The sequence below is a fragment of the Pongo pygmaeus genome, chromosome 13 (genome assembly GCF_028885625.2).
Source record: "Pongo pygmaeus isolate AG05252 chromosome 13, NHGRI_mPonPyg2-v2.0_pri, whole genome shotgun sequence".
In the NCBI taxonomy this organism is placed as follows: Eukaryota; Metazoa; Chordata; class Mammalia; order Primates; family Hominidae; genus Pongo; species Pongo pygmaeus.
This window is the reverse complement of record NC_072386.2, coordinates 64,007,785-64,025,094: the sequence shown is the minus strand read 5'-3', so window position 1 is coordinate 64,025,094 and position 17,310 is coordinate 64,007,785. Positions and strand designations below refer to the sequence as shown.

General features: G+C 37.1%; 1 long non-coding RNA gene across 1 annotated transcript; it reads right to left on the bottom strand.

Moving 5' to 3' along the window:
- Nucleotides 1–40: 40 nt before the first annotated feature.
- LOC129044573 (uncharacterized) lies at nucleotides 41–12,056 on the bottom strand. The gene is made up of 3 exons (XR_008504707.1): nucleotides 11,833–12,056; nucleotides 11,102–11,417; nucleotides 41–148 (listed from the first exon to the last, which is right to left on the bottom strand). It is a non-coding gene; the product is annotated as an uncharacterized LOC129044573 (long non-coding RNA).
- Between the last annotated feature and the right edge of the window lie 5,254 nt (nucleotides 12,057–17,310).

The following is a 17,310-nucleotide window of genomic DNA, read 5'->3' as shown; positions in this document are numbered from 1 at the left end:
CAAGAGGTTTCACTTAAAATAAGTCTAGCAAAGGCCTTCAGAGTTTGTGTTCTATTTTAATTTAAGTTTTTCTTTGCAGAGGCTTCATTGTGTGTTGGGGGGTCACTTAGAATCACTTCGATCTCGAATTCCATCACAGCTCTGTTATCTGCAGGGCTTGGAAGTTAAAAATGTCATGTAAATTTCCTAAGGCTCAATTTTCTCCTCTTTATTGAAGGACTATATCCTTTATCATACAGTGTTGTTTAAGAATTGACATGAAAAATAAAAGTACGTAGCACAGTCTGTCTGATTTTAGTGTGTTTAAATTTCAAAACACATTTTCTAATTTTGAAAGACATCCCCCAAACATGATGTATTTACAATAAGATATATATAACAAGCATAAAAACAAACAAAAAATTAAGATTTTGCAAAAGAAGGAAAAGAAATTGTCAGGACCAGTATAATTGCTGAGTCTATTAGTCATGGTTCTCCAGAGAAACAGAACCAATAGTAGATATTTATATTTATATATATCTGCTGTATATATATTTATATATCTGCTAAATAGATATATTTGTACATATATGCTGTATACATATGTTTCTATATATATGTTGCTCTCTCGGTATGTATATATTCCTTAATACACATATCTGCAGGGTAGGTGGGGGGCTGGGGACCCAGACTCACAATTCAGATTCAAATGCAGCCTGCTGGCAGAATTCTCTTTTCCTTGAGAAAGATCAGTCTTTTTCTATTAAGGTATTTTACTGATTGGATAAAGCCAACCCACATTGTGGAGAATAATTTGTTTCATTTGTTTTATTTATTCAAAGTTTACTGCTTTAAATGATCATTGCACCTAAAAAAATCTTCACAGAAACATCTAGAATAATGTTTGATCCAGTATCTGGCTACCATGGCCTAATCAAGTTGACACATATAATTAACCATCTCATCAAGACTGATTTTATTATCTATTTATTTATTTAGAGACAGGGTCTTGCTCTGTTGCCTGGGCAGATTGTACAATGGCACAATCATAGCTCATTGCAACCTTGACCCCTTGGCTCATGATCCTCCCACCTGAGCCTTCTGAATAGCCAGGACTACAGGTGCATACCACCAGGCCCAGCTAGTTTAAAAAATTTTTTTTAGAGACAGGGTCTCGCTATATTGCTAGGGCTGGTCTCAAACTCCTGGGCTCAAATGATCCTCCTGCCTTGGCCTGCCAAAGTGCTGGGATTACGGGTGCGAGCCACCACACATGACCCTAAGACTGATTATAAATTTAATTTTGAGCTTCCTAGTAAGCCTAGGAAAAAAGAGAGATATATCTTTCATGCAGTCTTTTATTAAGTAAGACAACTTTCTTAGCAGAGACCATTTTTCCATACATTAAATTCCAAAATATGGTATGGTTTCTTATATATAATTTTGTATTTTGGACTTTGAATGATATCATAGGCAAGGCTTTTAAGAATTATTGTTTTATAATTAATGGAGAAGCAACTTTGGTATGGCTGTTTCTGGGAAAGATTCTCTGTAAAATCAATGAAGGTTATTCTTCCTAGGATCCTTAATTGGTGATTTGCTTTTGGTTACATTTGTAACTCCCACAACCCTCTCATGAGTTGGAGCAAATTTATAAATATGTAGCTGCTTTACTTCTTCAGGGCTTGACTAAATCAACTTTTTAGATATCTTTGAATTTGGAAAAATGCCATCTCCTGCATCCAATCTGTCACCAAATTCTGTCATTTCTGACTCCAATATTCTTTAAAAACTGTACATTCCACTCCCTCCTGTTGCCAGTGTCTTAGTTTAATCTGTTATTGTTTCTCACATGAACCTAGGCAATAGTTTCCAAACTTATCTCTGCTCCTTCTTTGGTCACTTCAAATGCTGTCTTTACACAGACACCAGACGGCCCCTTTGTGGGACACAGTTATCATGCTACTTTTCTGTTTAACAATTATCTTTGATGTCCCAATAAATAAAAAATAGAGTTTCAGCATCACATGTACCTTAACTTTTGACCATATCAAATTATTTAGAATACTTAGAAAATGCCATCACTTAGAGAGTTCTGCCTCTGCAGATTGCTGTTTCCTCTGCTTGGAGTACTCTATCCTCCCAACTATCCTAGACAAATCCCAGTCATTCTTTAAGACTCAGCTTAAAGGCCATCTCCTTTGTCAGACCTTCCCTGACACATGTAAGCAAGAAGTCACATTCCTTCCTCCTTCCCCCAGATCAACTTTAACATTTGAGTTACATCTCCTTGGGTGTCAGGGTCTGAAATTAAGGCATAAAGTGGAAATCACAAATAGTTATATCACCCTTGAAAATACCTTAAATAGCCCATCAAATAGAATGTGTTAAGTCTACATTCATGCCACATTGAGACTGACATACTATTGCTCCGTGAGTCCTACATAGAGCAGGCTTCCCTCAGATATTGGGACCAGTTGCGCTTTCATTAATTAAGCAGATGTAAAGCAGTTGGATTATGTTTAGTTTGTGTTTCGTGGTTATATATAATAAAGACACATAGTGTCTTTAAAACTAGACACATACTGAGTGCTCTACACTGAGAGGTACGTGCATGAGGGGCTAAGGCTGAGAACCATTGACTGCCATCTTCTGTCACATGCATACAGTAGGGTATATGCTCACTGAAAGGAACAGTGTGGGGAATTAGCTGCACATTTAAACTGTTTCTTTCTGTGTTTCTCTCTCTCCCTCTCTCTTGTGCCATACTCAGGAGTTTAGTACAAACACATCAAATGATTATACTCTATGGTGCATAACTTAATTCTAGTTGATTAACCTAGGTAGGGCACTCACATTGTGATACAAATTTTCGTTTGATGCTCAGGAATCCCCAGGCCATCAGAGTAGAAAGCTCCATGAATACAGACCTATATTTTTTATATCTATTTCCTTTCCTCATACATTATTAGGACTTTAGTGGTCATTTCGTGAATCAGTTAATAGAAGGCAAAGGACAAGGCATTGAAATTTCCTTCAGCTTTCACTAGGAACTTTCAGCATGATGAGAGGGAACTTTAACATGTCTGGTCATTTGTGACAAGCTTGTGCATAGGAATAAAAATAGTCTATTTGATAGGCTTGTGAAAGATAATATAGGACAGATAAAATACCGCATAAATGCTAAATAATAAAGTGACAAGCACAATATGTCAGGGGACGCATAGTAATGCAACTATGTCTGTAAAACATTTACTGTATTTTGTCTCTGAAATGTACAACAACAACAACCCACCAAATGGCGGCATCTGTGCTTATTTCCTCCCTGGTCCTCGATATTTGGAATCCTTTCAATGTTCAATGCCCAAAAATGCAATAAATATTTTTACTTTGGTACATCTATATTTTAACACTGGAGTTGGTACCAGCCAGGATTGTGGGGTTACTCACATCATGTGACTCTCCTCCCACCATTCAATGTGTTTACAAGTGAAAACTGATAAAATGAGCATCGAAGGCAGCCTGGGAGGGAGAATGAATGGGAGAAGGCATTGCAGAATGCATACTGAGGGCTAAGTGTGGAAGGCTCAAGAAGGGGGTGGGTACTGTTTATAGGCAATCTTATTAGAAGTGGTGGGAAGAGCAGGAAGTGGGAGAGTAGGTATGTACAAGCTCTGATCTCTTTGAGCACCAGGTGGCACTACTGCCTTCTCGCTTGGCTGCTGCCTACCTGTGTCAGGGGAATTCCAGAAACCTAGATTTTGTAGGAAAGTCTAGAAGATTAAGAACCTATATGGGTCAAGAGAGAAATGGATAGACAATACAGAGATCAGAATGTTTCTTATTGATCAAATCCTAGGAATGACTGTAATCACGGCACTCTGCCAATTTTTAGCATTTCACAAGCCATCAAGGGACATGATTTGATATTGTTAAACTCAAATTTATGAATAAGAGACATTGTTTAGCTTAGGATATTACTAGCTTGTAAATGTATCAGTAAGTTGCCAAGTTCCTAGAGGCAGAGAAATGTGTAGAAAACCAACCAACCAACCAACCAACCAAACTAAACCAAAACAAAATCAATCGCTACAAGTTACTTAACACATATGTAACAGTCAATTGGAGGGTATGTATCTGTTTGTTGTATCAAGAAGATTCCTTCTCTTTGGCAGTAGGTGGTTTTTTGAGTAGTCGGTTTCTGTGAATGGGATAACTGATCTAATTCCCCTTTTCTTACTTGCTATTAGTAAGTTTAGAAGTAAATATGGGAGCCATTTGTAGCCAGGATAACATTTTGCAAGATTGTAAACACATTTTAGCCACATCCCCAGGCTTTACCTTTCATCTTGCTTCTACATCTCACACAATATTTTACATTATATTTCACTTTCACTTTTAATTTGTTATATTGTATATGTTTATATGCTCTGGAAAGAGCATATCCTAAGTTTATATGCTTATATCCTAAGTTTACCTGCTCCGGAAAGCTCCTCTAAATACTTTCTGAAATAAGGAAAGGAAGACATATAATTAATTATGTAATTATAACAAATTTCCATCGGATGTACATTGCTAAATACCAAGAATCAATAGAATTGCTCCTTCCCTCAAGAAGTTTACAACCAAATAATGGACTTACTAGAAAATGTGCACTAAATAAAAATTTTTTTCTTAAAAATATAAGTTTTTGGAGTAGAGATATCTAAAAGTAAACACAAGGGAAAAAGGGATACTTGATTCCATGATTAACTTCGTATTTCTACTGTTGGCTTTGCGTGGCCTCTGGCAAGATGTATAACTGTCTCCAGCATCAATTTTTCAATAGTAAAAGGCAGATTCACCTTGGGACAAACACTTGGATAGGCTACAGTGATGAAAGGCATGGTGTGCTGTAATATTTTACTATTGTTATGTAACATTTGATTATAATCTCACTCTCAGCAAAACTAGTAGGAGAAAAGTTCAATTTGAGTCACATACTAAAAGGAAAAAAAATGTGTTTTGACTGAAATTCAGCACATTTTCTATAGGAAAGTGCCACACTATAGAGGCTACGGGTATAGTAGATGCTGTTTTTATTTTTAAGCTTCTATTTACAACAGTTTGAGACAAATATTCAAAATTGTGTTCTTCATGTAAGAAAGTAAATGTTTTTGGAAAAAAATACAACATAAGCTTTTTTTTGAGGATTTTAGGCTGGAAGAGAACGAAGCTAAAGAGAGTAAAATTGGGAATATTCTCCACAGGCTACTTTTCAGTAAATTTTAGAGCAACCAATAACAAAATTATTTGCTATTGCATTGAAATTAATATTTTCTTTTTTTATTAATTTTTTATTCTTTTAAAACAGATATGTAACTGATATGCCAGGGTGCATTACTTTGTAGAAATGGTAGTGTGATTATTTTGGGATAAATGAAGAAGAAAAGAGGTAGAAACTACAGAGGAAGGAATGGAGCTTGATTCTTACCTTTAGTTAGGCTCAGTGACTTCATGGAAAACCATGGGCCAGAGACAGTGGCACCTAGTAGGCTTTGGTGTCAGATAGGGCTGAGTGGAACCCAGCTTAGTCTGTGGCACTGGGTAGGTTCCTTCACTTGATTCTTGGATTCTTTGCAAAAAGTGGACACAATAACATCAGCCTCATTGAAAGAATAAGAAACATGCATGAAGTTTCTAGTTCAGGGCCAGACGAGGCTTATGGTAGATGCTCACTGGATGGCAACTAATAAGGTGGGACAATTCATTCAAAAATCATCTCCTTTTATTTCTATTTAGGAGAGGACAGGAAATAGTAGCTTTGCATCATGGCTTTACTTCATAGTGGGTGGCAGATGACTTTAGGTAAAGTATGTTAGTGGCCCATCAACTGCTGTGCAAGGCCAGTCTCCTACTAGTCTTTTTCCAGTTTTGAAAAGTCACTCCTTCCAAGCTCTCATTTGCCTTTGAAATCTGTCTTGATCAATAGCTAGCTTCCATGAGGTCTAGACTTATCTGCCTTCCTTATGTATATTCAGAGGGCAGGGGCCATGTTTTATAAAATCTCATAGTAGGCAGCACACAATCATACATCTTACTTTTTCCTAATGACATAATTTATTTTAATGCAAGCTTGTCAGCCAGGGCATTGAAAGATCAGCCTGCTACCGTAGTTCTTTTTTTACTTTTATTCCTTGACCTGCTTGCCCTAGGTGACTAGTGAGAAAGTCAGCACTTTTTGAACACATTACTCTGTGTAAAGCATCCTGTTCAGCACATTACAAAGGGAGAACACCTCAGGTGTTCATCAATCAGGTGGGTAATACATAAAACTTTCTTAAGTTTTCAGGAATTAAAATTTCTCTCTACTTTGAATCCCCTATAGCTCACTGAGTTATACCCATGAAGAAATAAAAATAAAATTCTAAGACCCCAATCGACTGAGTGGACCATTTCTTTGCCAAGGGGATGCCAAAGAAAACTCGGAAGCTGAGCCCCTGGCCATGACAGGATGTGAGGATGGACATGTCCCGTTATATCCCTTCCCTTGCTAACCACTCTTAGGCTTTCTTCCCTAAGGGTTAAACAGAAACAAGCCCTTTGGAGAAATTTTACTGCTGATTTCACCCAACTGCCTGAGTACTGCCACTCCCTTTTGCAGTTTCTGCACAACCAATCAGCATTCCTTCCCCATAAGAAACCACTGACCACGAAGTGGTTGGGGCCAGTCTTTGAAGAATGAGCAGTGAGGGTTTTTGTGTCCTCTGCTTCACCTTTTGATGTCGGAGGGCTGAAAACTTCACTCTCAGATCATGTTAATGCCGCCATTTTTGAAGCTGGGGTCCCATGGAGAGGCATGAACTCAATTGCACCTGCGCATGTTTCTCCTTTCATAAATATTCATGACTCCTCCTATAGCTTATTGAATATGTATAGTCAGCCACCTCATTCCGCATACATCTCTGTCTTATTCTTCCCACCCTCGAAATGTCTGTTTCTGGCTTCTGGAAGGAGGCTATGTTTCCCAGCCTGTCAGAATGGCCACCCTGCAGGCTACAATCCTTTATGAGAAATAAAGCTCCACTTTACAAATGTATGAACCTTTTCATTCATCAGTTGACACCACTTAATCAAATTGGGGCTCTTTTTCTTCTTTAATTTCATGCTTTGCATTTTCATTCAGGGGTCTTAGAAAATGCTAGGATTTGAACCTAATTCCTGGTAACTTCATCTATCAGTGCTGATGTCCACTGAAATATTATGATACAGGTCTGATTCTGAGAGTTTGGTCTATGCAGCTCACCACCTAGACTGCCTTCACTGCTCCCTGCAAAACCTCTCAGTCTGAGTCCAAGTTCCTGACACTGCCAGGCTCTCAGGACATATTCAGCTGCTCCTTTACAACTCCAGAGACAGAGCTCTGCTTCCATGTGCTTCTCAGCTTCCTGGGCTCTTTCCTTTACTGCCATTCAATCCTCCCAAACCTGGAAGCAAAGGTTTAATTAAATCCTTTCTCAAGGAAACTGAGGCTCAGAGAAGTTCAGGAATTTGTCCACTGTTATATATTTCACAAAGGGAGGAGTACACTTTCAGAGCAAAGTCCAACTAAATTCATGATTCGAGTTTCTCCCATTATGCTGGACTGCCTCAACGATTTCAGCTAAGTCTCGGGTCTTTTTAATTCTCATGCTAAAACCTATCATCTATTACTAACTTTTAATAGTTTAACTCTTATTTTTAGTTACATGTCACCTTGGAAAGTAAAAACTGGAGCTTTAAAGGCATGTTTCTCAAAATGTGGTAGTCTACATCAGAATTACCTGGACTAATTGTTAAAATATTTATTCTTAGGCCCAATCACAGCCCTACAGAATCATTATTTCTACTGGGCCATGGAATCTGTATTATTACTAAGCTCACCTAATAACTACTATTCATGTCAGATTTAGTAGATTATTTCTTTAACATCTGTAGACAAGTTTATTTTGATCTTAGTAAGGAGAGTGAGAAATAATTGAAATACGAGGTGCTAAGGCTTTGAATTGGTTTCTCACGCTAGCTAACTATTGAAAATTTTGGATATGGAGGAATGACCTTAATATTGGGAAAAGAAGAAGAAAACAGAAGAACAACAGATGGATTCCTGAGACCTGAGACAAATTTCCTCTACTTCTTGATTTTGCCTGCAGGCAGTTCCGTGTGAGAGTGGATGAACTGGTGAGAAAATGTATTTGAAATTTAAAACTACAGTAACTTTTGGGTTAAGAACTATATTCCCAAATGAAATAACTTTGTTATTATTTTTAACTCCCCCTGCCCAAATACCCTAAGGACTTAAGCTGCTTGGTATAGCAGTCTAGGTGCTCACTTTCAGAACCAAGACAGCTTTTCTATTTTATTCTTCACATGACAGTAAAACTGTTAGATGGGCTGAATGCCTGGGTTCAAAATTTCAGAAATTTGCACCTAAATTGCACCTGTAAAATATGTCCTCACACATGTAAGTGAGTCATTTTACTTGCAAATTATTGTTTTGCATATGCAATTACTTGCTTGCATCTGGATATACATTTTGTGGGACAATTAAGTGTTTACGTTAGAAAATTAGATCACTAATTTTATGTTCATTTTTATAAGACTTAGAACTTAAATTACCAGAATGTTTTTAGACAGAAAGATCAGTATTGCATATGGTCTAAATTGTGAGGGAGGAGTACATTCTTTCATCCATTCATTTGTTAATTTGACAAATATATTCTGAATGCCTACTGTGGATCAGCTGATGTAGTAGATGCTAAACTTACAATGATAAACAAATAGTCCTGCCTACGGACATGGAGATTAACGCTATGTTCAGTTGTGTTTAGAGAGACCAGAAATTTGTTAGTGTCCTGTTTGCTAACTTCAAAATATGCAGTTTTCATTTAAATCCCAGGTTATTTTCTAATATGTGCCATATCAAGTTGAAAACTGACAGTTGTCATTTCTCACTACTTTCACTGATGGAATGAATAATAAAATGGGGGAGTGATTTTTTATTTGATTTTGCTTTCCTCCTAATTTACAAATTAGTATGGTAAGTTTGTATGTCTTGTGCAATCGTTGGGCTCTAGATCAGATAGTCTGTGGATGATTAATAGAAGCATAATTTGGTGAAAATTAAAGGCTGATGATGGTCTTTGAATGAATGCCCTTCCTATGGGAAGACATTCAGGGGTTTTGCAACACTTGACACTTGTATACTTTTCTCTGGGTAAAAACTATATTTTAGAGTGCTTAGTTTGTTGGGATAATGACTTCAAGATTAGAGAGACATTGCATTACACACCTACACATTTCTTCATAAACAAAAATATATCAATACACCTGCACACATATGTACCTTCTGTCTATAAAGCCTGTGTAAAACACTGGTCTTTTAAATCTATCAATTTATCATTCAGGACCTAATTATAATAATACATTTATAGATATTTTGGGTTGAAAGAAACTTGAAAGTATTTTTTATTTAGTTCCCTTGCTTTACAAATGAGTAAACTGGGGCCTGAGGAGGTTAAAAGAATTTTAAGGATTACACAGAAGTTAAGGCAGAGTAAAGACTAAAATCTGGTATATAGGCATTCATTATTTTTTGAAAAATATCTTTCGTGAAGAAATGTAATGGAAACCAACCAACATTACCCTTGCAGATCCTGTGATGATGTTGAATGTGGCTCTTCTTTAAATAAATGTGGGAGGAAGAGAAAAATTATACAAAATCAGAGAAGAGTCAGAAAAGCATAAGTTCCTCTTCTCTGTTAGATGCTGCTTTTTCTAGTAACCACAAAGCTTGACACACATTAAGGGCAAATAAAGATGAGAGATGCAGTGATGGTAAAGGGAAGGAATAGGGAGAGAGATATCTGGAAATTTTATATACTTACACAATGTTTTGTTTTGTTGCAATCAGGGTCCCAACAGAAAACAGATGTCAAGCATAAATTAAGAATATTCCAAGAAAATGTATTTACATAAGAACCAATTACAGAAGTGTGGGCTTGATAGAAACCACAAGAAATAGTACAGTAACACTGGATTAGTAACCATGGAGCTGGTACCACCTCTAGGCCCAGGGGAATGAGGAGAGAGAGAGTGATTACTAGGACCCAGAAGGAGCAAATTTTCTTGAGAGGGCTGTCTTGAGAGGAGCAGTGACCTTCATTGGAGAAGGTCAGCCAGGTTGAGGCAGGGGATCCCAGCAGAAAAAATCCCGTAATGTTTTCTACTCATCTCTGATTTCTTGCTGATATCCCCATTGTTAATTCTAACTGGAAGCCGGAAAGCAAGGAAGAGCCCATTAATGTCATCTGCCAGTGGGGAAGAAGGCAGGTGGAAAGGTGTAGGTAGGGATTTGGAGTTGCAAACAAATGGCACAAGGTATATTCTTCCAAAAGGAAGTCAAACACTCTTACAAGAATATAAAGAATGTTAGAAAATGGCATAAATTAAAATACTGTGAAAGAAAAAAAGAAAATAAAGAAAAATAACTGATGCCATTGAAACTAAAAGACTAATTTATACAATTGCTCACACTGGATGGAAAATTATGTATCTCTAATGTAATCGTTCAGAGATAGGTGGGTAGTCTAGGGACAGCTCTGCTTGGTGAGGGCATTGTTCTTTCTTTTTGCTTTGATCAGCACCACACCATGTTTAAATTTTAGTCTGTAGGAAAATCAAATTACGGCGTGGGGAGCGAGCAGCTTCCCCTTAAGGAAGTGGCTGAGACATTATACGCTTCTCTTCTGTAGCTCCTCGGAGTCCCTGGGTGTTGGACCCTTCTGTGACCTCCAGCTATTTGATTCACTTTGCCTGTCTGTTAGGTCTGGCAGTTGGACACCTAGGGCAGATTCAGCCTTTTGCCCTCAGAAAGCTCTCTACTTGGCCTCTACTGATCAGCCAGGCTTCATACCTAAATTGTTTGGCTGTGTCATCCTATCTGAACTTAGGTGAATGCCAGAGCACATGGTGCTGGGTCTCTGAGTGCCTGCCAATGGGTCAAATACAATCTAGGTTGTGCAGGTAATTCTCCATGGGGTAAGTTTGGACCAACATAGAAGAATGGAGGAAACCCGATTTCTCTCTTCTTTATCATATGTACCCTTTCATAGTCCTTATCAAATTCTTTGAAGCACAGTGTTTCTTGGTAGTCCATCTGGAGAAGTTCTATGCATGAAATAGATGCAACTGCCAAACAATCAGCTTTGTGTTGTTGAAACATCATTTTACATCTTGCATGGCTCACTTGCCTTCGTCCTCATCCTGGATCCTCTGAATTTATGCCTTGCCAAAAAGCATCTACCTTTCATCCTTGATTCAGGCTTTGTGTTCTAGGGAAGCTGATATAGAACACATCTATTCACATTTAGTTGATCAGTCTTGGTCCGTGATAAAACTTGAAGTAGAGAAGTGTTTTGCTGAATAAGAAAAATGAGAGAATTGTGAAATTTTGGGAATAGTGAGAAATTTTTGCCAAAGAAGAAGAAAATAAAGTCAGGAATGAGACCAAAACAACAACAACAACAACAACAACAAATCTAAAACAAAATAAAATGTGTAACAAAACTCTTTATATCAAGTAGATAAAAAACTTGATTTAACTTTTACAGAAGCCACCACAAAAAAGAAAATATTATTTATTTTTATGTTCATGATACAATGAGAAGAAAAAAACACATACAAACCCAAATCTTTAGGAAAATTCCAAATTCTTTGTATAAATTTCAATTAAATTTTCTTTCTGAATCCTGTATCACTTATGAATACTATCAGAAATAAATAACAATGGACGACTAATAGCGACTTCATAATGAAGATGTTTGATTATCTCACTCAATAGGAAGTGTAGAGGTAAGCATCCAAAGGTTTATTTGGTGGCCCTTCAGGATCACTAAAGATCCAAGTTATTTTCATCTTTTGCTCTCCCATCTTCAGTACATTGCTTTTGATCCTTTGGTTTGTCTTCTCTTGGTGGCGAGATGCCTGCCAGTATTCCAACTATCGAAGGTAGGAAGTGGGGAAGGAAGTACAGGGCAGGAGAGAAATTTTGCTCTAATGTCTTTCATGGGATGGCGGAAGGTCTTTCCTGGAATTCCCCTACATCAACTTCTGTTTATGTCACACTGGCCAGAAGTGGGTCATCATGGCCATTCAAACCTGCAAGAGAGGCTGGGAGTGTGAGCACCTGCCTTTTTGAGCCTGAGAAACTCATAAGGAGAAGAGGGTTGAGAAAAGGCAGATGGAGACACAACTGGTAGTGTTTATTTTTTTTTATAGTTCTCATAATGAGAATTACCTGTGATATACTGAATAATATCCTAGATAACACATTACAGTAGATATGTGACATTCCCTATAGCTATACGTAAGTGCTTTCCATAGACGCTGATGACATTATACCACCATATGATGCAGTAGAAATAATTCCTCATAGTGGGAACAGGTAGGGTAGAAATGGTTGCAGTCTAGATGTGTAGGCAACTGACCTAGCTTGCATATTTTAGAACATGGGATAGTTTGGTCTGAGTGTTCTAAAAACCTGTCCTTGAATCGAGATTTGTAAGGCTAAATGTACATGTTACACAGCTCCAGATGACACTTCAGATGATGCTTGAGTATGACTTTGATTTTGCCATTCCTATATAGACCCAGAATTAGTAGGAGATAATCAAGTTAGGAATAAAGATGTATTGGGGGGATAACTAAGAAATCTAGTATGAATGCATGCATGCTATCTCTGCTTGGGTGTAATTATGCCAGGGGGCCAGGATTCTGTTCAGAAGATTGTTTCAAATTGGCTTCAGTGTGCCTGCACAAATGGGCAATAAAAGCCCCCAAGACATACTCCATATTATATCACAGAAATAATTATACCTGAAGAATTTAAGGCAAGTAAAATCACCCACTTGCCTGGACAAAAGTAAAACATCCATAAACTACCCATAAAATGCTAAGCTTTCAGTAGCGCTATTTTCTGGTGTACCCTCCAAAATAAACTGTGAGTGAATATGCACCAAAATAACTAAACAAGGTAATTCATTGTATGCGGTTGTTATTTATATACCAATTAAAAGTAATAGAATGGCTTCCAAAAATAACTACTTTAGTTTTAGAATAATTTCTCTGCACTCCCTTTTAGCAATAATCAGCAAACAGAATTGATGATTCAGGCCACAGTAGTATGAAATAATAAAACTATGCTGTCTTTATATAATAAAATATTTGCCTTTTTGTGCCGGTTTTGCCTTTTTTTCTTAAAAGTAAAATAAGCTAATATTTATTAAGCCCTGTACTTACTTAAATCTCTTGACACCAATGACATAAACACTATCTTCAAAATGTTAAGTGACTCAGAAAATTTAAGGGGTTTGTCCAAGTTATGCAGTTGTAAGTGGTAGATCTGGGATAACGAGGAGGCCTGAATTTTGTGAATCTAAAAGTGGATTAGAATTATTAGGAAACAAAAAAGGGAACTGCCCAGAATTTCTGCTTAGCACAGACTCAGGATCTCTGAGTTCAAGGTCATATGTGAGGGAGGTACAAAGTGTCTGTTTACCTTTTTCTCAGGCTGTGTTTATTTCATGAGACAAAGCCTATCAATGTAATAAGGTGAAGACTTCACAATTTTTTTTCAAAATCCATCTCCACCTGCTTCACAGTAAATGTAAATCCCACTCGTATTCTAGCGTTGGGCTGCTGGTGGTATTGTTAGCTTTCACCCTCATCTCTGTTTTCATCTGTGCCCCAATGATAACTTGGATAGAGAGTATGACAAGTATTACTAATTAAAGGCAATTGTAAATGGAAAGTCTTGTTTCATGGATTTTTAAAATGTATTCTTATATGATTATTTACTTTTTCTCGTATTTCTCAATTCTTAATTCTATCTTTTAAGGCCGAAATTCTAGTTTTATGCATTATCACTTTCAGTACCCTGCTCCTCCCCCACCCATACACATTCCATGTATAGTACAAGCCCAGAACACACATACACATACACACACACTCATATACCATGTATACCACACCATCACACACATTTACATGTACCTGCTTTCTTTTTTTAATATCTTGCAGTAGTCACACAGAACTGAGCAGGATGAGAGGGCTGTACTCCTGGAGCTGCAGCCTTCTGATGTTGAATAACATAATTAAAAGAGAAACATGGAAAGCCATCTTAGCAGTGCCTATAGATATCTAAAGTTTTTCAAGTCATTCGTCAATTCAGAGTATCAGAGACACAGGCCTATCTGTCAATATATGCTCTCTCGTGGGCACACTATGGGCAATGTGGTCCAAGGGACAGTTGTGTTCCATGGTTAGGTTTTCCTGTTTTTTAGTATTTTGCCCATAGCATCCTAGAAGTGCCTTGTATCTAACCTAGACTAACCAAACAAAGACTCATTCATTTCTACCCATATCAAATTTGTTTTTGTTCCAAATAGGTCATGAGCATCAACATTTACAATTTAGGAACTTTTGTGAAAGTACATCCTGAATTTTAGATGATAAGAATGGAAGACGTCAATACTATATGTGGGAAAAAAAGAACTGAAGAACAATAGAACCCAGGATAGAATGGATTAGAAATGATTAATGTTAAAAAGGCAAAGAATATCTCAGACACATATATATCTCAGATATGTATATCTATATTTTCCATCATATATATTCTCTCTCTATATATATATACATATATATATTTGTGTGTGTATCTGCTATAAGACATAGGTAATTTGATAACTTGGGGACAGACCAGGATCTCTTTATTACCTCCAATTATTAGAAATATTTCAAGTTTTTTCTGCCCCATCAGATTATGTCTCATGTGTTTGAATTGAAGCTGTGTTTTCTCCTTATCTTGAAAGATTTACCTTTATATTCCCCAGAATTTACTGAATGAGTTTTCACTTTGTTGATGAAAGTTGTACTTCCAAGAATTTAGCAGACAGTGGTGATGGTCTTGAAGCTAAATTACAGCAGCATAATTCTTTCTATCCAATATAGAATACCACATGATACTTTTTATATGCTATAAATTTGATTTTGAAAACTGTTATTAGAAATGAGAATAACACCATTTTTCTCAATAATTTTCCATTTTAAATTATTTTATTTGGATTGTCAGGGCATGTTTGTTGAGAGTGCTAAAATAGTACAAAGTCAGTGCAAAAGTGTTTCAATAGCTAAAAAATTAAGTTCATTGTTCATTTTTTGGTTTCTTGACAAAGGTATCAAAAATGTATCATCCCTTCTCATAAAGGGACACATAGATAACCATAATGACAGATAGAAGTTCTCTAATCTCTGGCTTAAAATGGCAGGTATGGGCACAGAGACGAAATAGGATTTAGTTCTGCCTAGAAGAAAGAGCGGCAGAAGGAGCTTTGTGGAGGAGATTAAATTTGAACTGGACCTTAGAAGATGGTTAGAATTAGGATTTCCATCTAATGATGGTGAACTAAGTAATTTGAACCAAACTTTCTTATAAGGACAACTTTAAAAACTGCTTAAATCTTTAAAAAGTATTTTATTTATTTATTAGAAATCATAGTTTTTATTTTATATGATTATCTTTATATTTAGACCCAATTATTTAGATAGATTAAGAAATGGCAAGGATATTGATTTCATCTCAGTAAATTTTAGTCTGACTAACCACAAAATCTCATTTTGTCTTATATACTCAAACAAATGTATCTCTCTATATATGTGTGTGACGTAAATGTTTATGTATTTTTTTGTTTGTTTTTGTTTTTTGTTTTTTTTTTTTTGAGACGCAGTCTCGCTCTGTCACCCAGGCTGGAGTGCAGTGGCGCAATCTTGACTCACTGCAAGCTCCACCTCCCGGGTTCACGCCATTCTCCTGCCTCAGCCTCCCGAGTAGGTGGGACTACAGGTGCCCGCCACCACGCCCGGCTAATTTTTTGTATTTTTAGTAGAGACGGTGTTTCACCGTGTTAGCTAGGATGGTCTCTATCTCCTGACCTTGTGATCTGCCCGCCTCGGCCTCCCAAAGTGCTGGGATTACAGGCGTGAGCCACCGCGCCTTGCCGTATGTGTTTTTTAATCCAACTTTTATTTTAGTTTCAAGGAGTACATGTGGAGGCTTGTTACATGGGTAAATTGCGTGTTGCAGAGGTTTGGTGTACAGATAATTTTGTCACTCAGGTAATCAGCACAATACTTGATAGGTAGTTTTTTAATCTTCAGTGTCCTCACACTCTCCACCCTTAAGTAGACCTGGTGTCTATTATTCCCTTCCTTGTATCCATGTGTATTCAACATTTAGCTCCCACTTATAAGTGCGAGCATGCAGTATTTGGTGTTCTGTTCCTGCATTAATGTGCTTAGAAAAATGCCCACCAGCTCCATCCGTGTTGCTGCAAAGGACATGATCTTATTCTTTTTTATGGCTGTGTAGTATTCCATAGCATATATGTACCATTGTTTTTTAATCAAATCTACCATTGATGGGCATCTAGATTGATTCCATGTTATTGCTATTGTGAAGAGTGCTGTAATGAACATATGTGTTCATGTGTCTTTATGGTAGAACCATTTATATTCCTTTGGGTGTATATACAGTAATGGGATTACTGGGTTGAATGGTAATACTCTGTTAAGTTCTTTGAGAAATTCCTGACTGCGTTTCACAGTGGCTGAACTAATTTACATTCCTACCAGCAGTGTATAAGTGTTCCCTATTCTCTGCAACCTTTCCAGCATCTGTCATTTTTTTGACATGTTAATAATAGCCATTCTGACTGGTATGAGATGGTATCTCATTGTAGTTTCGATTTGCATTTCCCTAAGGATTAGTGATATTGAGCATTTTTTCATACACTTGTTGGTCGAGTGCTAAAAAAAGTATTTTTAAAGGAATCAGACTGTTAACAAAACTATGAAGACTTATCAAGTAGAAGCCAGGAGAAGATAAAGATCCAAAGAAGTAGCCATGGCATTTGGGTTTGTATTCCCATTGGAAAAGCAAGTTGAAATAGGTACTTGTCAATTCCAAAAGGTGTGGCTAAGAGGATGAGGGGCTGAAGAGCACTGAATGGGCAATTATTGAAGGCCAAGACCAACAGGCAGAAAAACTCACCTTAGCGTAGGACCCAAATGGGCTGCATCGTAGGAGTAAAGACAAACTATTATGCCACCAGTGAACTTGTGCAAAGATTTTCCGAGAGAGTTAATGCCCATTAGTACTTGGCAAAAGCAAAGATAAATCCTCTCTGGAGAAAGATAACGGTCCAACTCTCAAACTATTTTTACAAATGATTCATAAATAAAATATTTGGTACAAAA